Source organism: Balaenoptera ricei, chromosome 15, assembly GCF_028023285.1.
Source record: "Balaenoptera ricei isolate mBalRic1 chromosome 15, mBalRic1.hap2, whole genome shotgun sequence".
NCBI classification, from domain to species: domain Eukaryota; kingdom Metazoa; phylum Chordata; class Mammalia; order Artiodactyla; family Balaenopteridae; genus Balaenoptera; species Balaenoptera ricei.
The window spans coordinates 37,816,070-37,843,065 of record NC_082653.1 but is presented as its reverse complement, the minus strand read 5'-3'; the positions used below and the strand labels follow the sequence as shown (position 1 = coordinate 37,843,065).

The 26,996-nt window shown below is 38.7% G+C and overlaps 1 protein-coding gene across 1 annotated transcript in view; it reads left to right on the top strand.

The window, feature by feature from the left end:
* Nucleotides 1–26,996, top strand: part of PAK5 (p21 (RAC1) activated kinase 5) — a 318,508-nt gene that overhangs the window by 129,239 nt on the left and 162,273 nt on the right. The window contains exon 2 of the mRNA XM_059896634.1: nucleotides 15,778–15,926. The gene's annotated coding sequence lies outside the window, so the exon portion shown is untranslated. The remainder of the gene's footprint in view (nucleotides 1–15,777; nucleotides 15,927–26,996) is intronic.

The following is a 26,996-nucleotide window of genomic DNA, read 5'->3' as shown; positions in this document are numbered from 1 at the left end:
TAATGTGTTGTTACGCCCATGTGTTAAGGTTTAAGAAGCTTTATAATAGGCAGACTTTCGCCATGCACATATACCAAGAGCTGCAGGCACACTTATATTGTAATATGCTTTCAGGTCCTGCATCTTTGTACTATGATGCTGGGTCAGTCAGTACGTGGAGGTGTTGGAGATTTCCTGGATGCCCTTGCTGTACTTGGGACGACTAGAAAAAACTGAACTGTAATGGAAATTGATTGCAAAACACATAAATATATCCCACTATTACAAACCAAAAGCATTTCCAACTCAAGTTCCCCCTTAGCTAGAGCCCCCAAATAGCTATAGCCACCCCAACTCCATGCAGCATATAGAGAAGTGCAATGTAGGAAGTTGGAACGCAAAGAGACAGCTCTCGTAACCAGTAGCTGTTAAAATATCTTACTTTTGCATAATTTGCAAAAATATATGATCATGTGAACATATTGCTAGGGTCCTTCCCAGGGCCTTGATGTCCATGAACAAGTGAGTGGCCTTGAGCCTTTAGTTTTATTGGCTTCATGATACATTTATCTCTGTTCCTTATCTTGCAGGGAAGTATCAGAAGCAAAGACAGTGAAGACATTGTTGATGAACTAGTGGTGATGAGTGAGTGTTGGCAATTCCAAGAAATCCTGAAATTCCCTTAAATCTTACACTTGAGAGAAGTTTCTCAAATATGACAATAATCTTTAAAAATAGAATTCTCTAGTACCAAAAACTTTAATAAACTTTCTTAAAGTATACATTAAAAAAAAATTTTTTTTTCCACAGTCAGCCTGGCTGGGCTTTCCTTGAAATGATCTAAGAGGGAGCCTGGGTTTTGTGGTTCATTCATTTATTTATAATTCAGTTTCTGTTATGAATTTCTTACTACCAGGACCATGCTGTTTGTCTCCTTGTGTCACTCTTCTGCATCAGCTAGCCTGGACATGTTTTCATGATAATGGCAAAAATGCAAGAAAAATCAAAAGAGCACAAGCACTTGAAAATACAGGGAAGCTGCTGTGTCCCATTGGCTAAATCAAGCCAGGTAACCAAACCTAGAGTCAGAGAGGAAGTGGCCTAAAAATTATTTGGTGAAAAGCATGGATACAGTGAAAGATGAGGAATTTGGGCAATTTTTTTCAACCAGTCTATCCTGGTGTCTAAAACTGAACCCTTGATTTTCTTGACCAACATATCAGAAAAACCCAAACGAACTTTTTGGCCAACCCAATACTTGCTATGGTCTGAATGTTGGTCTTCTACGAAAAGCATATGTTGACATTATAACCTTCAAAGATGATGGTGTTAGTAGGTGGGCCTTTGAGACGGTGACTAGGTCATGAGGGTGGAGGCCTCATGAATGGAGTTAGTGTACTTATGGGAGAGATCCCACTGAGCTCCCTAGCCCCTCCCACCATATGAGGATGAGGCCTGGAGGAGAGCCTTCACCCAGTTATGCTGTTGCCATCCTGATTTCAGACTTTCAGCCTCCAGAACTGTGAGAAATACATTTCTGTGGCTTACGAGCTACCCAGTCTGTGATATTTTGTTATAGCAGCCCAAAGGGACAAAAGCAACATTTAAATCTGTTCCTCTCCAGCTGTCTCCCAGCTCAATAGGTGGCATCGCTGTCCACCCTACTGCTCAGGCGGAAATACCTTCTCTTGCACCATAGCCAACCCATCAAAGAGTCATCTATACTTTGAAAGTATATCTAGAGTCAGACCACTTTTCACTGTCCTGACCACTGCCACCCTAAGTGTGAGCTGCTATCATCCTTCACCTGTGCTCCCTAACTAGTCTCTTATCTAATATTCTTGCTTTCACTCTTAACCTCCTGCAATGTTTCCACCCCACCTAGGGACAGTTTTAAAGTATAAATCAAAATGTCACCTTCTATTCAAAGCTCTCCAATGGTTCTCCCATCAGATTTATAATAAAATCCAAAATGTTCACCATAGCCTGTTAGACCATCCACAGTCTGGTCACTGACTGCTTGCTCTATCTTATATTTATACCGTCCTTTTGTTATGGACTCCATTATAGCCACATGGGCCTTCAGTGTTGTTCTCTGAACATTCATGACCTTAGGACATTTGCACATGTTGTCTCCGTAGCCTGAAGTACTGTTGACCCCACTGTCTATAATGCTCATTTATTTACTTCATTCAGGTTCCTCCTCAAATGCTACCTCTTAGGAGTCTCTTATTTGATCTCTTTTTCTAGTAACTTTCTGTCACTCTCATTGCTGCCCAACTTTTTCTTTCTTCATAGCACATGTTTCTCCTGGATATTACAGGCTGTGGGTTCAGTTCCAGACCGCTGTGGTAAAGCAAATACCACAATAAAGCAAGTCACAGGAATTTTTTGGTTTCCTAGTACATATAAAAGTTATGTTTATTCAACACTGTAGTCTCTTAAGTGTGCAATAGCATTATGTTTAAAAAAAAACAATGTACATACCTTAATACCTTAATACTTTGTTGCTAAAAAATGCTATCCATTATCTGGCAACCCAGGGTTGCCAGAAACCTTCAATTTGTAAAAAACGCAGTATCTGTAAAGCATAACAAAGTAAAAGCACAGTAGAAAGAGGTTTGCCTGTATAATGTGCACTTGTTGAATGAAAAAAAAATAACCTAAAGGAAGTCGAATAAGGTTCTAGGAGCATTACAACTAGCATAAAGATATTCCCCAAATAAGTCATGGTATCTGGGAGAACTGACAGCACAGAAAAATCTTACTATTGAAAAAGTAGTGTCTACCATTTCTGGTCATGTAGAATGTAACATTTGTTGTGTTCCTAGTCATACTCCATTTTCTGGAATATATCTCCAAGTGTATATTAGAAATACATAGACAAATATGAGTTGTTTAACAGCAAGCTAAGTGCTCATCAGCTACACTCTTGCTTCCTCCTAACTTTAAACTCAGGCCACAGGGGGTGCTCCGGCATGCTAGGAAAATTTGGAAAACTTGATTGAGCCCAGCTTCTTCAACTGGACCAAAGCAGAAGAGCTCGTGTCATTGTGGGAAGCTTTAAATCAGGATTTTTATCCTTTTGCTGTGCCATGGACTTCTCTGGCCATCTCAGGAAGACCAGGAACCAATTTTTAACATGGTGTTTTGTTTATTTAGTGAGATGAAATTCACAAGACATAAAATGAATCATTTTAAAGTGAACAACTCACTGATATTTAGTACATTCATAAAGTTGTGCAACTGCCACCTCAATCTAGTTTCAAAACATTTCCATCAATCCAAAATAAAATACTGTAGGCATTAAGCAGTTCTGTTTATTCCCTTGTCCCCCAAGCCCTTGGTAACCACCAATCTGTTTTCCCTTTCCATAGGTTTTCCTATTCTAGATATTTCGTATAAATGGAATCATACAATATGTGACCTTTGGTGTCTTGCTTCTTTCATTTAGTATAATGTTTTAGAGGTTCATTCACATTGTAGCATGTATTAGTATTCATTCTCTTTTATGCCTGAATAATATTCCATTGTATGGATATACCACACTTATCCATCCATCTGTTGATGGACATTTAGGTTGTTTCCTTTTTTTTTTTTTTTTTTTTTTGCTATTGTGAATAACACTACTACAAACAATCCTGTACCAATATTTGTTTGAGTACCTATATTCAGTTCTTTTGGGTATATACTTAGGGGTGGAATTGCTGGGTAACCACAGTGGCAAAATAATGCTTTAAAATGCATAAAATAAAATACCTAGGATTATAAAGGAAGCCAAGTATGCTGACACTGAGTTATCAAAACATTAAATAGGGCTTCCTTGGTGGCACAGTGGTTAAGAATCCACCTGCCAATGCAGGGAATGTGGGTTTGAGCCCTGGTCCGGGAAGATCCCACATGCCACGGAGCAACTAAGCCTGTGCACCACAACTACTGAGCCTGCGCTCTAGAGCCCGTGAACCACAACTGCTGAGCCTGTGTGCCACAACTACTGAAGGCCGCACGCCTAGAGCCCATGCTCCGCAACAAGAGAAGCCACCGCAATGAGAAGCCTGCGCACTTCATCGAAGTGGAGATTAGACAGTCCTCATATTGCAGAGACATCGTCACTAGGTTTTGAGCTGTTATCTTTGTTTTCTGTATTAGATTAAGTAAAATTTTGTATAACTCAGTTAGGAATTAAAATAACTTTTCTAAATCTAATGTTGCATAGTGCTTCAGACTATCTGAAGTTCTTACACATGCATCACCTCATTTAATCCTCTGAAAATTGTGAGTACCTGCTCTTGTCTGAGTCCAAGCTGTCATTACCATGGGTTCAAGACAAAGAGGCCCAGACACAGAATGATTTAGTCAATCAAGTTCAAAAAGCAAGCATGCACCAGTGTGTCTAGAACTTGGGGGTATCTAGCAAATAAAAATTTTAAGTGCTTTTTCTGGTTGGACCAGAAAAGCAACATATCCAAATTTAATTGTTCACTTGGTTTTTCAGCACAAGGAACAGTTACTCCTAAAATAAAAGCCAATACATTACAAGCTGCTCTTCCAGATGAAAAGAGCATTAACATGAGAATATTACCTATAGTTCATAGTTCTGAAAAACTCAGTCCTTCCACTGGCTCAGGGGAAACGTCTCATAGACAGAGGCCAGACATTCAAACAGGATATTTTCCTATAGGAAAAGCTGAGATTGTTTTTAAAAAAATCATTTTATTAATACCTTAAAAGAAAAACAAATTAGTGCTCAATCTATATCTGAGGACATCCAAAGAAAGGAAGTAGTTCTTTAGGTTCCCAAGAAGTTTCCCTCGAGAGAGTTCAGTGCAGTTGAACAAGGGCGTAAATAATTACTGCAAACATGCAGTCCCATACGTCACAGTTATCTTGCTTCGAAGGAAAGAAAATCCCTTTTTGAATGGATTACGTTTTCTACTCCTCCCCAAAGTCATTTATTCAAATTTTAGTGTTCCTATTATATTGTTGCTTTCTCCCGTGGAACCAGAACACACTTTATTCCAACAGTTAAGAAGGAGGAAGGGATGCGGGGTTCTGGCTATAAATATTTTATTATAGAGAGAGACAAAGATCACAGAGGGGCAGATGAATAGCAGGAAACAAAATGTGATGATGTTTTCAACTCCTCAGAGGAAGCTTATATTAAACCATCTCTGCCAGCTTGTTTTCTGCTTGGCTTTTACACTGTCAGGCCTGGTAATAAAACCCTTTGTGCACCTAGAGTTTACCTATTAGATGAGGAGCACAGCATCTAGCTGAAAGTATAGAATTATCTCCATTCTAAAGTATATACAAAGAGGGCAGGGATCAATTAGGAGTTTGGGATTAACATGTACACACTCCTATATATAAAATAGACAACCAACAAGGACCTACTGTATAGCACAGAGAACTATATTCATTATTTTGTAATAACCTATAAGGGAAACAAATCTGAAAAATTATATATATATATATATATATTTATATATATAACTAAATCACTTTGCTGCACACCTGAAACTAACACAACATTGCAAATCAACTATACTTCAATTAAAAAATAAAATAAAATTGAAATTTTAAAAGTATACACAAAGAAAAACTTTAAAAATGGCACAGTGGTAAAGACAATATTTTTCAAGAAGGATGATCCATATTAGTTCCTTGTGGAAAGGTTCTATTCTAGTTTTAAAAAAACAGGTTGGAATTGTTGGAAGATTTAGCCTGATGGGATTTAGCAGCTTTCGTGATTTCATAACCTATTGGAGTTCCTTTGGCCAGAACTCAATATTAATGAGGCCAAAGTCATAGCCTATTCTCATAGAGAAAAAAAAAAGTCCTGTTTTGCTAACATAATAACACAGACCACATATTAAACCTACCATTCACGAATTTGCATTTCTTGTTACTAGGAGAAGTGGATGAAAGGGTGAATGATGCAACAAACATTCTAAGGTTATAGGGCTGCTGGGACCCATTTCATCCTGGTCTAAACCACCTTAAAATGCATCGGCATGAGTACTTTCATCTTTGAATGAGAGGAGAAAAAAATGTGCAGAAAAAGAACTGTTTGTTCTAATATAGCTGATGGTCAATTTTTGTTCTGTTTTACATAAAATAGACTCTTAGAGATTTTGAGTTATATATTATAACACACATACATATCACAGCCATAGACGTTCTTGTTTTGATGGTAAGCCAAAATGTGGGTGAACTATAACTTTTTTTTTCAAATTACCCACAGGTGACAGGTCAGTATATTTTGGCTTTAAGAGCTAAATTCAGTTGTCTACAGTGCTGCTTGTGTTGGTTTTGTACTTAATAAAAACAAGAACTAACATTTTTTTACCATTCACTGTTGGCCAGGTACTTTACACAGGCCATTTCCACTTTATCGTGAGGACCACTCTAGGTTACAGAAAATAGTGTCCATCTTCACTTTTCAGATGAGTAAATAAATTTGGGGAATAGTGAATTGGCCCAAATCATACAGTTAGTACAAGGTGGAACCATGGCTGTCAATTTCAAAGCCAACCCCTTCCTCTTGAAGGTTAAAAATGGAAATATGAAATTTAATTTACATCTGTACCTCATATTAAGATGCACATTATCATCAGGTTCAGAATCGGATAGCTGTTACCTGAACATTCAGATTGCTTTTTTTAGGTCAATAGTGGCGATATGGCTTTATCAAAGACATATAAGTAAAGGTTTCTTAGTGGGTTGTTTAAAGAGAAAGAAATTAGAGAGTTTTAGTGATGATCTAGGCACATATTAAAGTAAGTTAATGACATCTGTTTTTCTTAGTGTTTTGCAGAATAAATAGAAAATGAAAAGTAATGCTAAATTTTACAAAATAAACTCAAAGCAAATATTGGTTAATTATATGGAAAATGTAATATAATTGTACTAATAAAGTAAGATGCATTTCATTCATTTTATTTTTCTGCATCAAGGTATTACTTTTGTAAAATATGTTGAGTTGTCTTATTGTTATGCAGTAGACCCATATGGTTTTATCAGTCTTGAAATCGCATTTCCTGACAAGGTGACTTATCTCCTGATACTCTGAAATATATGAAGAGAATCTCACAAGACTTTAAAAGGAAATTGTGTCTAGTTATATTTTAGCTGACTTCTTAAAAACTTTTATTTTTTGGCTGTGTTGGGTCTTTGTTGCTGCGTGCGGGCTTCTCTAGTTGCGGCGAGCGGACACTACTCTTCGTTGCGGTGCACAGGCTTCTCGTTGCGGTGGCTTCTCTTGTTGGCAGAGCACGGGCTCTAGACGTGCAGGCTTCAATAGTTGCAGCATGCAGGCTCAGTAGTTGCAGCACGTGGGCCCTAGAGAGCACAGGGCTTCAGTAGTTCCAGTGCATGAGCTCAGTAGTGGTGGTGTGCAGGCTCTAGGGCGCGTGGGCTTCAGTAGTTGTGGCGCATGGGCTTGCTCTGCGGCATGTGGGATCTTCCTGGACTAGAGATCGAACCCGTGTACCCTGCATTAGCAGGTGGATTCTTAACCGCTGTGCCACCAGGGAAGTCCATTTTAGATGATTTTGAACACATAAGAAGTGAGCTTTCAGAATCATCCTATTTCGTGTTACGTACGCAAAACATTGCCTTCTGCAAATCCTACTGATCCCAACAATGGTAGTTTAAAACATAGGGTGTGCTTTTGCAGAGGTGATTTTACCAACAAATTACTTTCCATGAACTACAACTAAATCAAGGTTAACTTTAAACAGTTTAAAATTTTGAGAAGTAAACTTAATTGGAAAAATTTTGTAGCAGCTTTAAAACATAAATCTGTATTCCTAAGGAAGTCTTTTTTTTTTTTTCCACACACACACACACACACACACACTGTATTTTATTTTTACAAGAGATAAATAAACTGACACCAAGCATTGTAAATGGATGACCACAACAAAAGCAACAATGATTGCAATTACCAAACACGAAACACATTCATAGTATGTCATAATATTGACATTCAGTCCAGTAATCCTCCACTGTAACAGCTCCTTTACTTTGCAGTGAAAATTGGTTTGTATATTTTTTGCCTCTGAGTCATTGTGGGATTTTTTTTTTTTATTCAAACAGAAAGTCACAAAAATTATAATCATCCTCATCAGTTCACTCAGTCCCATGTAATTAATTTTTTTTTCATCTTGATCTTTTGTTAGTACTTTTATGAATTCATCAGTTTTCCATTACAGTTCTGAAAATGCTTATTCATTCAGTTCAGCAGTATTGTTAGTTACCAGAAACCTGTACTTGTCAGAGTCTTTTCCATGAATTCCTTGAAGATGAAACCCTTTTATAGGAACATTTTTGCAAAAGCATCAGAGTACACCCAGGACTGTCTGTAAATGACAAAAGAATTAAAAATGACCACGATTAAAGATTTGATGGAAGTTCATAATAATGCAATTGACAAGGAAATTTAGTTATTTCTAAGATATACATTTTAAAGTAATAACTAGAATTATGACTTATAACATTATACCAGAGCATATAAGATTTTTAGAAATTTCATGTAATGCCTGAAACATTTATAGTAACATATTTCCATACAAATAACCCAAAGAAAGTTCAATATTAGTTGTTTTTTTTTTTTTTTTTTGGTTTGTTTTTTTATACTGCAGGTTCTTATTAGTCATCAATTTTATACACATCAGTGTATAAATGTCAATCCCAATCACCCAATTCAGCACACCACCATCCCCACCCCACCGCGGTTTCCCCCCTTGGTGTCCATACGTTCGTTCTCTACATCTGTGTCTCAACTTCTGCCCTGCAAACCAGTTCATCTGTACCATTTTTCTAGGTTCCACATACATGCGTTAATATACGATATTTGTTTTTCTCTTTCTAACTTACTTCACTCTGTATGACAGTCCCTAGGTCCATGCACATCTCAACAAATGACTCAATTTCGTTCCTTTTTATGGCTGAGTAATATTCCATTGTATATATGTACCACATCTTCTTTATCCAGTCGTCTGTCAATGGACATTTAGGTTGCTTCCATGACCTGGCTATTGTAAATAGTGCTGCAATGAACACTGGGGTGCATGTGTCTTTTTGAATTGTGGTTTTCTCTGGGTATATGCCCAGTAGTGGGATTGCTGGGTCATATGGTAATTCTATTTTTAGTTTTTCAAGGAACCTCCATACTGTTCTCCATAGTGGCTGTATCAATTTACATTCCCACCAACAGTGCAAGAGGATTCCCTTTTCTCCACACCCTCTCCAGCATTTGTTTGTAGATTTTCTGATGATGCCCATTCTAACTGGTGTGAGATGATACCTCATTGTAGTTTTGATTTGCATTTCTCTAATAATTAGTGATGTTGAGCAGCTTTTCATGTGCTTCTTGGCCATCTATATGTCTTCTTTGGAGAAATGTCTATTTAGGTCTTCTGCCCATTTTTGGATTGGGTTGTTTGTTTCTTTAATATTGAGCTGCATGGGCTGTTTATATATATTTGGAGATTAATCCTTTGTCCATTGATTCGTTTGCAAATATATTCTCCCATTCTGAGGGTTGTCTTTTCATCTTGTTTATGGTTTCCTTTGCTGTGCAAAAGCTTTGAAGTTTAATTAGTTCCGATTTGTTTATTTTTGTTTTTATTTCCATTACTCTAGGAGGTGGATCAAAAAAGATCTTGCTGTGATTTATGTCAAAGAGTGTACTGCCTATGTTTTCCTCTAAGAGTTTTATAGTGTCTGCTCTTATATTTAGGTCTCTAATCCATTTTGAGTTTATTTTTGTGTATGGTGTTAGGGAGTGTTCTAATTTCATTCTTTTACATGTAGCTGTCCATTTTTCCCAGCACCACTTATTGAAGAGACTGTCTTTTTTCCATTGTATATCCTTGCCTCTTTTGTCATACATTAGTTGACCATAGGTGCGTGGGTTTATCTCTGGGTTTTCTATCTTGTTCCATTGATCTATGTTTCTGTTTTTGTGCCAGTACCATATTGTCTTGATTACTGTAGCTTTGTAGTATAGTCTGAAGTCAGGGAGTCTGATTCCTCCAGCTCCGCTCTTTTCCCTCAAGACTGCTTTGGCTATTCGGGTCTTCTGTGTCTCCATACAAATTTTAAGATGATTTGTTCTAGTTCCGTAAAAAATGCCATTGGTAATTTGATAGGGATTGCATTGCATCTGTAGATTGCTTTGGGCAGTATACTCATTTTCACAATATTGATTCTTCCAATCCAAGAACATGGTATATCTCTCCATCTGTTGGTATCATCTTTAATTTCTTTCATCAGTGTCTTATAGTTTTCTACATACAGGTCTTTTGTCTCCCTAGGTAGGTTTATTCCTACGTATTTTATTCTTTTTGTTGCAAATGGGAGTGTTTCCATAATTTCTCTTTCAGTTTTTTCATCATTAGGGTATAGGAATGCAGGAGATTTCTGTGCATTAATTTTGTATCCTTCAACTTTACCAAATTCATTGATTAGCTCTAGTAGTTTTCTGGGGGCATTTTTAGGATGCTCTATGTATAGTACCATGTCATCAGCAGACAGTGACAGTTTTACTTCTTCTTTTCCAATTTGTATTCCTTTTATTTCTTTTTCTTCTCTGATTGCCATGGCTAGGACTTCGAAAACTATGTTGAATAATAATGGTGAGAGTGGACATCCTTGTTTTGTTCCTGGTCTTAGAGAAAATGCTTTTAGTTTTTCACCATTGAGAATGATGTTTGCTGTGGGTTTGTCGTATATGGCCTTTACTATGTTGAGGTAGGTTCCCTCTATTCCTACTTTCTGGAGAGTTTTTATCATAAATGGGTGTTGAATTTTGTCCAAAGCTTTTTCTGCATCTATTGAGATGATCATATTCTTTTTATGTTTCAATTTGTTAATATGGTTTATCACATGGATTGATTTGCATATATTGAAGAATCCTTGCATCCCTGGGATAAATCCCACTTGATCATGGTGTATGATCCTTTTAATGTGTTGGATTCTGTTTGCTAGTATTTTGTTGAGGATTTTTGCATCTATATTCATCAGTGATATTGGTCTGTAATTTTCTTTTTTTTGTGCTGTCTTTGTCTGTTTTGTTTTCTGGGTGATGGTGGCCTCATAGAATGAGTTTGGGAGTGTTCCTTCCTCCACAATTTTTTGGAAGAGTTTGAGAATGATGGTGTTAGCTCTTCTCTAAATGTTTGATGGAATTCACCTGTGAAGCCGTGTGGTCCTGGACTTTTGTTTGTTGGAAGATTTTTAATCACAGTTTCAATTTCATTACTTGTGATTGGTCTGTTCATATTTTTTATTTCTTCCTGGTTTAGTCTTGGAAGGTTATACCTTTCTAAGAATTTGTCCATTTCTTCCAGGTTGTGCATTTTATTGGCATAGAGTTGCTTGTAGTAGTCTCTTAGGATGCTTTGTATTTCTGTGGTGTCTGTTGTAACTTCTCCTTTTTCATTTCTAATTTTATTCATTTGAGTCCTCTCCCTCTTTTTCTTGATGAGTCTGGCTAATGGTTTATCAATTTTGTTGATCTTCTAAAAGAACCAGCTTTTAGTTTTATTGATCTTTGCTATTGTTTTCTTTGTTTCTTTTTCATTTTTTTCTACACTGATCTTTATGATTTCTTTCCTTCTGCTAACTTTGGAATTTGTTTGTTCTTCTTTCTCTAGTTACTTTAGGTGTAAGGTTAGATTGTTTACTTGAGATTTTTCTTGTTTCTTCAGGTAGGCTTTTATAGCTATAAACTTCCCTCTTAGAACTGCTTTTGCTGCATTCCATAGGTTTTGGATCATCGTGTTTTCATTGTCATTTGTCTCTAGGTATTTCTTGATTTCTTCTTTGATTTCTTCAGTGATCTCTTGGTTATTTAGTAACGTATTGTTTAGCCTCCATGTGTTTGTGTTTTTACGTTTTTTCCCCCTGTAATTCATTTCTAATCTCATAGCACTGTGGTCAGAAAAGATGCTTGATATGATTTCAATTTTCTTAAATTTACTGAGGCTTGATTTGTGACCCAGGATTTGATTTATCCTGCAGAATGTTCCATGCGCACTTGAGAAGAAAGTGTAATCTGCTGTTTTTGGATGGAATGTCCTATAAATATCAATTAAATCTATGTGTTCTATTGTGTCCTTTAAAGCTTCTGTGTCTTTATTTATTTTCATTTTGGATGATCTGTCCATTGGTGTAAGTGAGATGTTAAAGTCCCTCATTATTATTGTGTTACTGTCGATTTCCTCTTTTATAGCTGTTAGCAGTTGCCTTATGTATTGAGGTGCTCCTATGTTGGGTTCATATATATTTATAATTGTTATATCTTCTTCTTGGATTGATCCCTTGATCATTATGTAGTGTCCTTCCTTGTCTCTTGTAACATTCTTTATTTTAAAGTCTATTTTATCTGATATGAGTACAGCTACTCCAGCATTCTTTTGAATTCCATTTTCATGGAATATCTTTTTCCATCCCCTCACTTTCAGTCTCTATGTGTCCCTAGGTCTGTAGTGGGTCTCTTATAGACAGCATATATATGGGTCTTGTTTTTGTATCCAATCAGCAAGCCTGTGTCCTTTGGTTGGAGCATTTAATCCATTCACGTTTAAGTTAATTATCAATATGTATGTTCCTATGACCATTTTCTTAATTGTTTTGGGTTTGTTTTTGTAGGTCCTTTTCTTCTCTTGTGTCTCCCACTTAGAGAAGTTCCTTTAGCGTTTGTTGGTGCTGAATTCTCTTAGCTTTTGCTTGTCTGTAAAGCTTTATTTTCTCCATCGAATCTGAATGAGATCCTTTCTAGGTAGAGTAATCTTGGCTGTAGGTTCTTCCCTTTCATCACTTTAAGTATATCATGCCACTTCCTTCTGGCTTGTAGATTTTCTGCTGAGAAATCAGCTGTTAACCGTATGGGAGTTCCCGTGTATGTTATTTGTCATTTTTCCCTTGCTGCTTTCAATAATTTTTCTTTGTCTTTAATTTTTGCCACTTTGATTACTATGTGTCTCGGCGTGTTTCTCCTTGGGTTTATCCTGTATGGGACTCTCTGCGCTTCCTGGACTTGGGTGGCTATTTCCTTTCCCATGTTAGGGAAGTTTTCGAGTATAATCTCTTCAAATATTTTCTCTGGTCCTTTCTCTCTTCTCCTTCTGGGACCCCTATAATGTGAATGTTGTTGCATTTAATATTGTCCCAGAGGTCTCTTAAGCTGTCTTCATTTATTTTCTTTCTTTTTCTTTATTCTGTTCTGCAGCAGTGAATTCCACCATTCTGTCTTCCAGGTCATTTATCCGTTCTTCTGCCTCAGTTATTCTGCTATTGATTCCTTTTAGTTTAGTTTTCATTTCAGTTGTTGTATTGTTCATCTCTGTTTGTTTGTTCTTTAATTCTTCTAGTTCTTTTTTAAACATTTCTTGCATCTTCTCGATCTTTGCCTCCATTCTTATTCTTAGGTCCTGGATCATCTTCACTATCATTATTCTGAATTCTTTTTCTGGAAAGTTGCCTATCTCCACTTCATTTAGTTGTTTTTCTGGGGTTTTATCTTGTTCCTTCATCTGGTACATTGCCCTCTGCCTTTTCATCTTGTCTATCTTTCTGTGAATGTGGTTTTTGTTCCACAGGATGCAGGATTGTAGTTCTTCTTGCTTCTGCTCTCTGCCCTCTGGTGGATGAGGCTATCTAAGAGGCTTGATGGTAGGGACTAGTGCTGGGTAGAGCTGACTGTTGCTCTGGTGGGCAGAGCTCAGTAAAACTTTAATCCACTTGACTGTTGATGGGTGGGGCTTGGTTCCCTCCCTGTTGGTTGTTTGGCCTCAGGCAACCCAACACTGGAGCCTACCTGGGTTCTTTGGTGGGGTAATGACAGACTCTGGGAGGGCTCACGCCAAGGAGTACTTCCCAGAACTTCTGCTGCCAGTGTCCTTGTCCGCACGGTGAGCCACAACCCCCCCTCCCCGCCTCTGCAGGTGACCCTCCAACACTAGCAGATAGGTCTGGTGCAGTCTCCCCTGGGATCACTGCTCCTTCCCCTGGGTCCCGATATGCACACTACTTTGTGTGTGCCCTCCAAGAGTGGAGTCTCTGTTTCCCCCAGTCCTGTTGAAGTCCTGCAGTCAATTCCCACCAGGCTTCAAGGTCTGATTCTCTAGGAATTCCTCCTCCCATTGCCAGACCCCCAGGTTGAGAAGCCTGACATGGGGCTCAGAACCTTCACTACGGTGGGTAGACTTCTATGGTATAAGTGTTCTACAGTCTGTGAGTCACCCACCCACCAGTTATGGGATTTGATTTTACTGTGATTGCACCCCTCCTACCGTCTTATTGTGGCTTCTCCTTTGTCTTTGGATGTGGGGTATCTTTTTTGGTGAGTTCCAGTGTCTTCCTGTCTATGATTGTCCAGCAACTAGTTGTGATTCTGGTGTTCTCGCAAGAGGGAGTGAGAGCATGTCCTTCTACTCTGCCATCTTGGTTCCTCTCCTCCTAAGGAAGTCTTAAATGTCTTTCAAGCGCATTAGAAAGTAGATACTTAACGTATGATACCTTCGTTGTTTATGTCACAGAGTACTGGCACTTTTCAGAAAATATAAGTCTCTACAGTGTGTACATTGTGTACTTACAGTTAACTGATGAGTATAATGAAATAAAAGCAGGTATTTCTTCTTATAATCCCAGGAGAAAAATGGAACCATCTTCTGGGAGAAGTTTGGGTTGTGCCATCATGGATAAGGTAGACTACTAATCTATAATTATCTTCAAGGAAATTTTCTTTGGACTTGTCTGAACATGGGATGAACAGTGAGTAATGTTGGGCAGAAGAAAAGAACTAGGCTCTGGAATTTGTCCTTTTCAAAGGATAGGAGAGAATAACTGCTTTCATTTCCTGGATCTTTCATGAAGCATATGAAATCTGTATTAGTCCCTTTCTACCCTGTCAGTAGTATTTATTTTTTATTCATTTAAATGGCAGTGCATATGATTCAGCAATGTGTATTGAGTCTGTCCTCCTTATTCATGGATTTTGTATTTGCAAGCTCACCTTCTTATGCTTTTTGTATTTCTGTGCTTTTTGTTGGTGATTTTGCTGTTGGAAATGGCTCCCCAGCATAGTACTGAAGTACTGCCTAGTGTTCTTAAGTGTAAGAAGGCTGTGATATACCTTACGGAGAAAATACATCTTGGGTAAGCTTCGTTCAGTCATGAGTTACAGTGCTCTTGGCTGTGGGTTGAATGTTAACAAATGAACAATGTATATTAAATGAGATGTCTTTAAATGGAAACACACATAGAACCATACAATAAGGTTGTGTATTGGTTGATTGGTGCAAGTATTGGGGCCAGAAACTAGCAGAAACCTAATCCTGTATTTCCTCTTGGAACAATGGTTCAGCATCACTAATTTAGTGTTGGTGGCAACTATATAGAACATAACTACTACAAATAATGAGAATCAGCTGTATTAAACCTGTTTAATAACTAGTTAGTGGATGAGGCCCTAGAGATTCACAGGCCATAGGCACAGTTCCTGTCCCCAGAGGGCTCACCATTGATGGGAGAGATGGACTCACAGTGGAATGAGTAGAGAAAGTGCTGTGACAGATGCAGGCAGTGCTAAGGGGAACTTGACATTGCCTGGAGGTGTCCAGGTAATAGCATGCAGATCAGTAGTTGCATGTCCGAGAAAAGGGTTGAAACAGTAAAGAAAAGACGTACAGCATGGAGAGACGTGAAGTAAATGAGGTTTTATGTTTATTTTTAAACAGAGCATAAGTTGGTGGGGTTCTGACTCATGTTGGTATCATGTTGTTGCAGAAATACACTGTGGCGAAATGCTTCCACCTCTTGCCAAAATGAACACTGAGGAAAAATGAAGAACAGTGAAGAACGCCAACGAAAAGTTACAGACCAGAAATAGCCACACTCCTCTGGAGTCTGATTCATCCACAGCCATCATAAAAAAGGTTGGGGAATAAATTACGTTACGGTTTTTTCCCTTTAAATTTTTATTTTAACTGATACAATGGTGAGAAGACAAAAAAGTACCTTTTTATTCAACATATACTTATTGGGTGATTTCTACATGCTTGCACATTGTTCTAGGCAATTAGGGATACAGTAGTGAACAAAAAAGGCAGGGGTATGGCTTTGAAGGAGCTGACATTCTAGTGGGAGGAGGTAAAGAAGTAGAGTCGGCCCTCTGTATTCTCGGGTTTTGCATCCTCATTGAATCCTTGGATGGGGAACCCAAGATACAGAGGGCCAACTTTACTGTGCCGTTTTATATAAGGGACTTGAGCATCCACGGATTTTGGTATCCACAGGGGTCCTGGAACTAATCACCCCCAGATACCAAGGGATGATTGTAAATCAATGCAAAGGAAACTGGCAGCCATTTATAATGTTTATAAACATGATAAACAGGTTAATGAGGTAGAGAATGAATAAAGGGCTACTTCTGTTTGAGTATCAGAGCAGAGCACTCAGAGAATTTTGAGTTGAATGATGGAAAAGAGCCAGCATGGTAAAAGTTTGAAGATAGGACCTTGCATGTGCTGTGAACCAGGATCCAGACAGATATGTTCAAGGCTCGGTTGGAAAGGAGGTCTTTATTGCTTTGAGAGGGTATTTGGAGAAGCATGATGTAGAGAAGAAGTTGGAGAGACTTTAGACATGGAAAAGTATCTTGATTGTACTCCAACGAAGGTAGAAGCCATTGGAGAGATATTAGAGAAATGAATTTATATTATATTTTTAAAAGGACATCCTGCTTTATTTAGCTAAGGGGTAGGGGGCTCAGTAATAGTGGAAAACAGGGTGCCGTCACCTAGGCGAGAGATGATGATGAGTTGGCTTAGGGACCTGGCATGGGGGATAGATGGATTTAAAATAGATTTTGGATCTCCTTCAACCAGATGAAACTAGATAATCATCAATGCTCTTTATGAATCCCCAAACATAATTCTAATTGTCATATGTAAGGTATGCTCTCATTTGTGTTTTAATGTACCGTAGTCAACTGGTAATTTTTTTGCTGTTTCAAAGAACAACTTATAATGTATATATTTGTGGCTTCTGAAACTGAGAGGGGGTTGATGTCACACTGTGAAAAGACATAAAATTCTGCCCTGAAATCTCATGATCAAGGCAGGTTATCTTGCAACACTTTGAGACTTGAGCCTCCCAGATGTTTTTGCAACAACTCTCTTCCTTGCTACATGGTTCCTGACTTCTGAGAACAGTGTTACATGAGCCACAGAGAGGTAGCTCATGTGAAGGGTACCCTTCTGGATGAGAAATGAGTTTTTAAAGGACTAGTAGCTTAGGTTAGTCAAGCATAACTTGAAGACTAAAACTTTCATACTGGATTATTCCTAGGTGGAACATTAAAGGAAAAATGAAAATACTACTTAAAATTGGTGCTTTAAAAAGACAAGAATATATAAGGGATTAATTTCCAAAATATACAAACAGCTCCTACAGTTCAATATCAAAAGAACAAACAACCCAATCAAAAAAATGGGCAGAAGACCTAAACAGACATTTCTGCGAAGAAGACATACAGATGGCCAACAGGCACATGAAAATATGCTCAACATCGTTAATTATTAGAGAAATGCAAATCAAAAACAATAAGGTACCACCTCATACCAGTCAGAATGGCCATCATCAAAAAGTCTACAAATAGTAAATGCTGGAGAGGGTGTGGAGAACAGGGAACCCTCTTACACTGCTGGCAGGAATGTAAATTGATACAGCTACTATGGAAAACAATATGGAGGCTCCTTAAAAAACTAAAAATAGAACTACCATATGACCCTGAAATTCCACTCCTGGGCATATATCCGGAGAAAACCATAATTCAAAAAGATACATGCAACCCAATGTTCATTGCAGTACTATTTACAATAGCCAAGACATGGAAGCAACCTAAATGTCCATCGACAGATTAATGGGTAAAGAAGATATATATACAATGTATATTACTCAACCATAAAAGAAAGAAATAATTCCATTTGCAGCAACATGGATGGACCTAGAGATTATCACACTAAGTGAAGTAAGTCAGACAGAGAAAGGCAAATATCATATGATATCACTTATATATGGAATCTAAAAAAATAATAGAAGTGAACTTATTTACAAAATAGAAACAGACTCACAGACAGAAAGCAAACTTATGGTTACCAAAGGGGGAAGGAGGGGGAGAGGGATAAATTAGGAGTTTGGGATTAACACATACATACTACTATATATAAAACAGATAAACAACAAGGACCTACTGTATAACACAGGCAACTATATTCAATATCTTGTAAAACCTATAGTGGAAAAGAATCTGAAAAAGAATATATATATAATATACACACACATATATGCATGTATGTATAACTGAATCATTTTGCTGTACATGTGAAACATTGTAAATCAACTATACTTCAATTAAAAAAAAAAGATAGGAATATGTGGATTCAAGCAATGTTTGCCAGAGAAACTAATGCTCCCCGCAGACGGGGCTTCATGTGTTGGAGTGTGTGACCATTGAGCAAAGCTCACAGGGGGTTGGTGGGAGGAAAATGAATTATGCGGTTACCTTGGCAGGTGGGTCCAAGATTTCAAGCCCACAACCACTGTTGGAGCATGGACCGACCTCGCGTCTGTGTTTGGAAGGGTTTTCATGAAATGGAAACCCAGCCGAACAGCGCTTTAAGAGCTCAGCAAAGTACTGAGCCCAGCTTTCCAAGAATCATAACTTTCGGAAAAGGTTCTAAATTTGTGTGCTGTAGACCCTTCCTTCCTTCACTCCAAACCCCTATCAAAAGGCTTTAGTTGTCAGAAAAGAGCCTCAGTCAGCAGTTATATAGTGTCAGATAATTGTAAAGCCTCTTGAGATGCCACAAAGTATACACATAAAGGCAAAGAATAGGGTCCAGCAGGAGAAAGCAAGCTCAGCAAACATCTGAGAGGACTGAGACTTCCAGGTACAGCCCCCACTCCATCACACAGGGTGTACTTTGTCTTCTGATCATGAACCACCAAGATACATGTGTCTCAGAGGAGCCACGGCTCAAACTCACTGAGGGGTATTTTATATTCAACAACTCAGGTAGCCAAAAGCAGACTTTGCAAACAGGTAAACAGGTGCAAACCATCAATCTGTACAGTTTCAAGAAACAGTATAGACAAGCTGGTACAGGATGCCTGGGGCGGGTTTTGACTTTTAACAACACATTATAAATCACTAGCTAATGCATTTCACCTCTGTCTTGGCCAAGAATCAATACCATGGTTTCAGGTGCCCTTCAAGATGAGCACAGAGTTACCCAAGATTAACTACAAGTTAACTCTGTCCTCATATACTCAGAGAATTGAGCCATGATGAAAACATCCAAGAAGACTAAAGACGGCACACCAAATTCTGTGCTTGGTTTTGTCATCACTGGGCTGGATACAACTCTTTGATTAGCTGGAGAGATCATTAAAAGGCTAGACTTTCAATTGGAAGTCAGAATTCCTGGAAGAAGTGGTTAGATTCTGAAGCAATAAGGGTAAAATAAAACTAAGAGTAATATTGTTTTAAGTTGATTTCCCTAGAATCAGATGGTGATTCTAAATTTGGATACTGGTGTGTATTCGGGGGTGATGCTAGTATACCTTTGTAGGGGAGTAGGGATGTGAGATGGGGAAGAGAAGAAAGAAAAGGTGCTTTATCACTGCTGTTACCAAGGCACACAATCTCACTAGGCAATTCTGGGATACAGTATAGAACATACCTTGGATTTATCCTAACCAAGGGCAAGAAAATTGGGATACGTAGCCACCTTCTTCCATCTGCCGTGGTTGAGGGCTGCTCCTCTGGGTGGGAGTGAGGGGTGTTAACTCCCTGGCATTTGTGGCCTGCAATGTATGTGGACCAAGGAAGCCCTCAGGCAAAGAGTTCCAGGTGTTTCCATTGGAAGCCACCATCAGATCAGCATGCATAGAAATGATGATACCAAGGGGTTATGGATGGAGCATCTACAGTTTCTCCTGCAAGACGTGACAACAGTGATGATGATCATGATCCTATTAACAGACCATAGATCATATTAATTAATCATATTTGCTGAGTAACTCTAAGCCATGTACTATATAGTAAATGCTTTATGAACATTTTATCATTTAATTATTTGTTGAACACTCACTCTGTGCCAGGTTGGGGGCAGAGGGAATATATATCTTATCACCACAGTCCTGCAGCATATACATTATTCTAGCCTTCAGTTTATACATGGGCAGATAAAGTTGAGTGAGGTTAACCAAAATCTCTGGAGTAACACATATAGGAAACAGAGTTGGGATTCAAATTCTGGTTTGTCTGCCTCCAAAACAATCCCTTGACCATCATTATAATCCTTAATTAATTAATTAATCATTGGTGTTTTTCTGACACGCATTTATTGAAAAGTTGGCAGGTGCTATTAGGTTTGGGGATACAGAATAAAAATTGCTCCTGTTTTCAAAGAGCTGGAACATTTGTGGAAGAGAAACACAAGAAACTATGTAGTGATATAAGGGGCTTTGATGGAAGTATGTTGCAGCTATTAAATAGGATCAAGAAAGAATATACGATGTTGCCACATAACAAATAACTCCATAACTTAGTAGCTTAAGACGATAAGCAGTATTATTGCTCACAAGTCTATGGTTGACTTGAGGACTTCTGATCTGGGCTAGGTTTGGCTGATCTCAGCTAGATTCGCTCACTTGTCTGCAATTAGCTAACTGGTTGGCTAGGGGTTGGATAGTCTGAGATGGCTTCACTCGCATTTCTGGTAATTGATTGGAAGTAGCTGGGGTAACTCAGCTCTCCAGCAGGCTAGCCCAGGCTCAGTCATGTGGGCTGAGGAAGGTTTAAGAGAATGAATGAAAGTGTGCAAGGTTTCTTGAGGCCTAGGCTCAAGAACTTCTGCCTCATTATATAGACCAAAGCAAATCACAAAGCCAGCACAAATTTAAGGGGTGTGGAAATACATCCCACCTCTTGGCGAGAAGAGCTTCAAAGTCACATACAGGAAGGGAGATTGCAATTTACCAAGAGCAGAAACATCTAGATTGAAACATACAAGGTGAGTAGGTGTTCCTCAGCCAAAATAAAGAAGGAAGCAAATTTAAGACAAGGATTGTAGTATGTGCTTAAAGACACAAAAAAAGATATCCCATGATGCTGTCAGGTAATTTGGAAGTGAAGGCATACAGGGGTGAGGGCAAGAGAAGGGCCAAGAATTGCACACAGAAGGGAGCAAGATTAAAGACTAGAAATACGTAAAATGTACCAGAATTCAGGAAGACGAAAGTTAACTTGCAGGCAGAATAATAGGATTTGTATTTATTTCAAAGAGAGAGAGGGAGGGAGGAAGGAATAAAGGAAGGAAATACTTTGATTGGTTATTGGAGAAAAAGGTGAGGTTCAGAGTGGGCCTGAATGTAAGAAAATTTCCGTGTAAAACTGTGTTTTTGGCTTCAGGGAGGTAATGCAGTGATGCAGATTACGTGATAGAATCTCCTCCTGTGATGCACCTTCTGTAAGCATCTTCTTCCTAAGCAAAATGAGTGAGTTTTAGTGGAAACTAATAAAGGATTTTTGGATTATGGTCCCAAACTGAAATTCCAAGGCTCTAGACTCTCCCAGGGTCAAGTTTCTGGGGCAGGTTAGGAACGTATTTACAGAGAGATATGTGCATGTGTGTTTCGCTGGGATGTGTGTGTGAAATGGTAATTTTCAGTTCATGGATTTCTTCACTCTGAGACTAAATGGTATAAATTAAACAGCAGCCCGATTCTGCAGTTTTCCCTAAGCTTTTATTGTTCTCCTGGACCTGTGTGGTTTTTTTTGTTTGTTTTGTTTTTTGTTTTTTTAAAAGATAATTTTTTTTTTAATTTTTATTTATTTATTTATTTATTTAATTTATGGCTCTGTTGGGTCTTCGTTTCTGTGCGAGAGCTTTCTTTAGTTGTGGCAAGCGGGGGCCACTCTTCATCGCGGTGCGCGGGCCTCTCGCTGTCGCGGAGCACAGGCTCCAGACGCGCAGGCTCAGTAATTGTGGCTCATGGGCCTAGCTGCTCTGCGGCATGTGAGATCTTCCCAGACCAGGGCTCGAACCCGTGTCCCCTGCATTGGCAGGCAGATTCTCAACCACTGCACCACCAGGGAAGCCCTGGACCTGTGTTTTAAGTGTAGTTTTAAGTGTAGTGCTCGCCCAAGTGACCAGGTGCAGCCAATTCTAAGTGAGGCTTAACAGGCTCACATTAGCATCCCCAGCTCCTTGGAGGCAGAATGGGAACTTGACTGCAGAAATACATGCTGGCAAGACCCATGAATGGAGAGTCCGGGGCCAAAATGCCCACCCACCCTCATTGGCTTGGGAAATGTATTACATTCATTCTTCTCTCCCAGACACTATTGTTAATCCATTGTTCTCTATTTCTAAAAAAGTGAGATAAAGATGGATTTTTTAAAAAAGAGGTAAAATAAGCAGAAAATAACATAGCCAAAAAGGAAATAAATAACACCATTAAAGCTGACAACAAAGATACAAAATCCAGTGAACACTCTCTGGGGATGTAATAACTGATTAATTTATTTTTCTCTGGGGAGAAGGGAGCCTCCCATTCCATTTCCTCATCTCCCCTCCAGAGGTAACCACTATCCTAAATTTGTCTACCATTCACCATTTTCTTGCTTAAGAAGAAATTAGACCAAACATGAATATATCTCTATGAAATATATTTTTGCTTCCTTTTGAGCTTTATAATAGTCTCATAGTCATATAGTCTACAGATTTGCTCAGTTTATCTAAAGGTTTTTTCTAAGATTCATTCATATTGTTACATGTAGCTGTAGTTCATTTTCACAGCTAAAAAATATTACATTGTGTGAATATGTTACAATTTATTCTCTCGTAGATTGACACTGCTATTATTTCCATTTTCTGCTATTATGAAAATGATATTATGATCGGTTTTATATATCTCCTGGTGCTTGTGCAAGAGCTGTTTAGGGTTACATACATAGAAATAGGTTGCTAGGATGTAAGATATACTGGTGACCCGTCATCCCAGTTTGCCTGGAACTGCGGAGTTTCCTAAGATGCAGGCTTTCCAGCGTTAAAACCAGGATTGGCATGATTGGCCGCCTTAAATATGTATGTGTTCAACTTTATGACATGATACTAAACTCTTTCCCAAAGAGATGGTAGCAATTTACAATCCTGACCAGCACAGCAGTAAATGAGAATTCCCCTGGAGACCCAATCTCCCCATGCTTGGTGTTCTCAAGATCTTAATTTTTGACACTCAGTTGAGTGGCAAATTGTGTCTACCATGATTTGAGTTCCCTGTTTACTAATGAGCTTCAGATCTTTTCATGTTTTGCTCTCCGTTTGTGTTTTCTCTTCTATGAAATGTCTCCCACATCTTTTTCCTGTTGGTTGTTTTGTCAGCCACACCTTAGGCACCTCTGCGTATTCTCTTGGTTTTACCACCACCTGGAACAGGGTTTGTCACAGTAGCATTAATGATGTTTTGGGCTGAATAATTCTTGTTGGTGGGGGACTGTCCTGTGCATTGTAGTATGTTTAAAGTTATCCTTGGTCTCTATTCATGAGATGCCAATAGGTTCTCCCATTTGTGACGACAACAAAAATGTCTCTAGACATAAAATATCTCTAGTCAAATGTCACCCTGGGGGACAAAACTGTACCTGGCTGAAAAGCACTGACCTATATCCTTAGTAGCTTGCTCCTGGGGGAGAGAGAAGTAGCAAGGCAGATAAATTCCCTCTCCATGTGTCTCTCTGGTGGCCTGTTCCATGGCGTATGTCCCTGTACAGCATGTTTAGAGGTTTCCCATGTCCCTTAGCAGATGCATTTGCTGAGCTCCTGACTGTGTTTCTTCATGGTTTATGGTAATGTGGTGGCCAGGACAGTAACATAGGACTTTGTCTTACTTCTTATCCTTCCCTGCCTCATTTCTTTTCTCCTTTCTCTCCTATCTTGGGATTGCATATTCTGATTAAGGTATTAGTGCTTGTCCCTAGGAAACTGAACTAAAACAAGTGGTTGTAGAAAGGATACCCTGTGGATAGGATTTGGGAATTGGATCACTAACCCGTCTGAAAGCAACAGGGACCACATTTTTGTGTAGTAATTGGAGTGAAAATTAACCCTGGTATACAGCAGCATCACGATTATTTAAGTGTTCACCTGTAGTAAATTGAGATAAGACTTAGGTAGTGGTCAAGTGTTGAGATATCTAATAGCTACAACATGCGATGATAATTATACAGATTGTGGAATAAGGTGACTGCTTTTTACCTGCCAAAAAAAAAGTTAGGCTGAGGGTAGTTAATTGCCAACTTGCCAACTTAAGACACATACTGAAGCCAGAGGGCATCTATGGCAGCTTTCAAGGAGGCTTATCTTTGGCCATTGTGATGAAATTCAGACCCAGGATCTGACTATTAAGTCAGCAGAGCTGTAAAGGAGACTAAATAGACAGCTTTGTAAAGTCTCCTATTTCACACTCAGGGCCCTGACGAGGATTCTGAGACCTGGGATGAGTTCATTTGGGTGGATGAGCTTGAGAACCTTGAACTCCTGAATTTCCCTAAACCATTTTGTAAGACAGGAGCAGTCCATTCTCCCTTGACGGAGAAGAACAACCTTTCCCACCAAATGGCTATACAGGGACATCCCCTGAAGCCTCCTAAGATGATTCTCATTCTTCTTAAGATCTTTCTCTGCCACTCCTCATTGCCTCCAAGCTGCTAACTAGAGTATAGTCTCAGCAGAGAAGTACCAGCCTTTCTACAGGAAGAAGTAGCATACCCACTGAAAAATTGAAGTATCTAACTGATATGCACTCTCAGAACCAAGGAAACCCACATGAAAGCAAACTTTGAGTGTATCTTGGGGAGGGTGAAACCCACATGGAGCTGGAACAGGGAGGGTTTATTGATATAGGGGCACTCACTAACTCAAGATTCAGTCTTTTGTCAAGGACTCTTGAAGCTGGTCCTAATGGCTTTCTACAATGGTTCTTTGAAGGCTATTTGCTCTGAGGGCAAATGAGGAGAAAAGTCCACAACTTCTTTGACCCTGTCTTTTTTTTCCCCTCACATTTTATTTTATTTTAAAATTTTAATTTAATTTTTAATTTATATTGTAGTATAGTTGATTTACAATGTTGTGTTAGTTTCAGGTATACAGCAAAGTGATTTAGGTATACATATACGTATATTCATTCTTTTTCCATATAGGCTATTACAGAATATTGAGTAGAGTTCCCTGTGCTCTACAGTAGGTCCTTGTTGATTATTTATTTTATATATAGTAGCGAGTATATGTTAATCCCAAACTCCTAATTTTTCCCTCCCTCCTCCCAACCTTTCCCCTTTGGTAACCATAAGTTTGATTTCTAAGTCTGTGAGTCTGTTTCTGTTTGTAAATAAGTTCATTTGTGTAATTTTTTTAGATTCCACACATAAGTGATATCATATGATATTTGTCTTTCTCTGTCTTACTTCACTTAGTATGATAATCTCTAGGTCCATCCATGTTGCTGCAAATGGCATTATTTCTTTTATGGCTGAGTGATATTCCATTGTATTAATATATATGTACCACATCTTCTTTATCCATTCCTTTGTCGATGGACATTTAGGTTGCTTCCATGTCTTGGCTATTGTAAATAGTGCTGCAGTGAACATTGTGGTGCACGTATCTTTTTGAATTATGGTTTTCTTCGGATATATGCCCAGGAGTGGGATTGCAGGATCATATGGTAGTTTGACCCTGTCTTCATAAAGAGTCAGATAGCTTAGGGAAGGGGGAAGTTAGAATGGATATAAAGATGGTTTTAGGTACCATCTGAGAACCTGTCACTTGACTATGTTTCTTACTGACTGAGAGAGCCCAGAGGATACTCCCTTTACAAAGACAGTAAGTATTCTCTGCAGAAGGGTGCTGGCATCTTCCAGAAGCTCTCTGGAGGTTGTCATCTAAGCCTGGCTTCTAGGTTGATGTGCTGGGAAGCTGTCTAGGAGTTGAGCTTCCTAATATCACTGGGATGATGGATGATGGGACCCAGAATAACAGAGTGTGTGTAGCAGCACTTACTGTAAGTGGCAAGGTGGACTTAACTACCATCCTGGGCAGCAAAATTAAAGTTCTAGGGTGCCTTGAACTACAGGGATATGACAGTGGCTAAGAGAGCCTGGAAATCTTTGGGACAAAATAATTGGACAGCTGACTGGGATACAGCACAATTTGGAAAATCAGAAAAAAGTTCAAGAAAATATGACCCATGGAATATCATGGTCCCTTACCAAGTTTCCACCTCTAATTCAGTTCACAGATGGCAAAGAAATTATGACAGTCAACTAACTTACACTCATCCTTGTTCCATTTTTAATTGTTTTCACATTTTATACATAGCTATTTTGTATTTATCCACTGATTCTAAAACATGAAGTACAAGGGTGCTGGAAACCAGCTTGTTCTTTTGTCAACTGTTATTTTTGGTGATATTTCTCCTTGTGTGGTTAAGTAACAGTTGATTATCAATGTTCATATATAAGAATCCTCTGGGCCTAAATCAGGGATGTTTTCCTAGGGAGAGTGTTGCTTTGCTTCTACTAAGGCAGGAACAACTTTAGCCTCTCCCAAAGCACCATTCTAGGTTCTGTCTCACAGGCTTAACTGCCCTCCCTTTCCTGTTCAAAGGGCCTAAGGCTTGGTCTCCAGATCCGTGTTGTTATCATGTTTGCTTAGGGCTATCCTGTCTTTTGCATTAGTTTATTCTCTATATAGATTCTCAGATTTCATTTCTGTCACTTCTTTGGGGGGTGGGCAGGGGGTGCTCAGATATTTCCTTTACTATCTAGTGAACCTAGCAACATTTTGTCATTTTTAAATTGTATCCAGGAGACATATGTATTTTAGCACAAGGAACCTTCAGATTTATCTAGACTACAAAAGGAAATCACTCTGGCT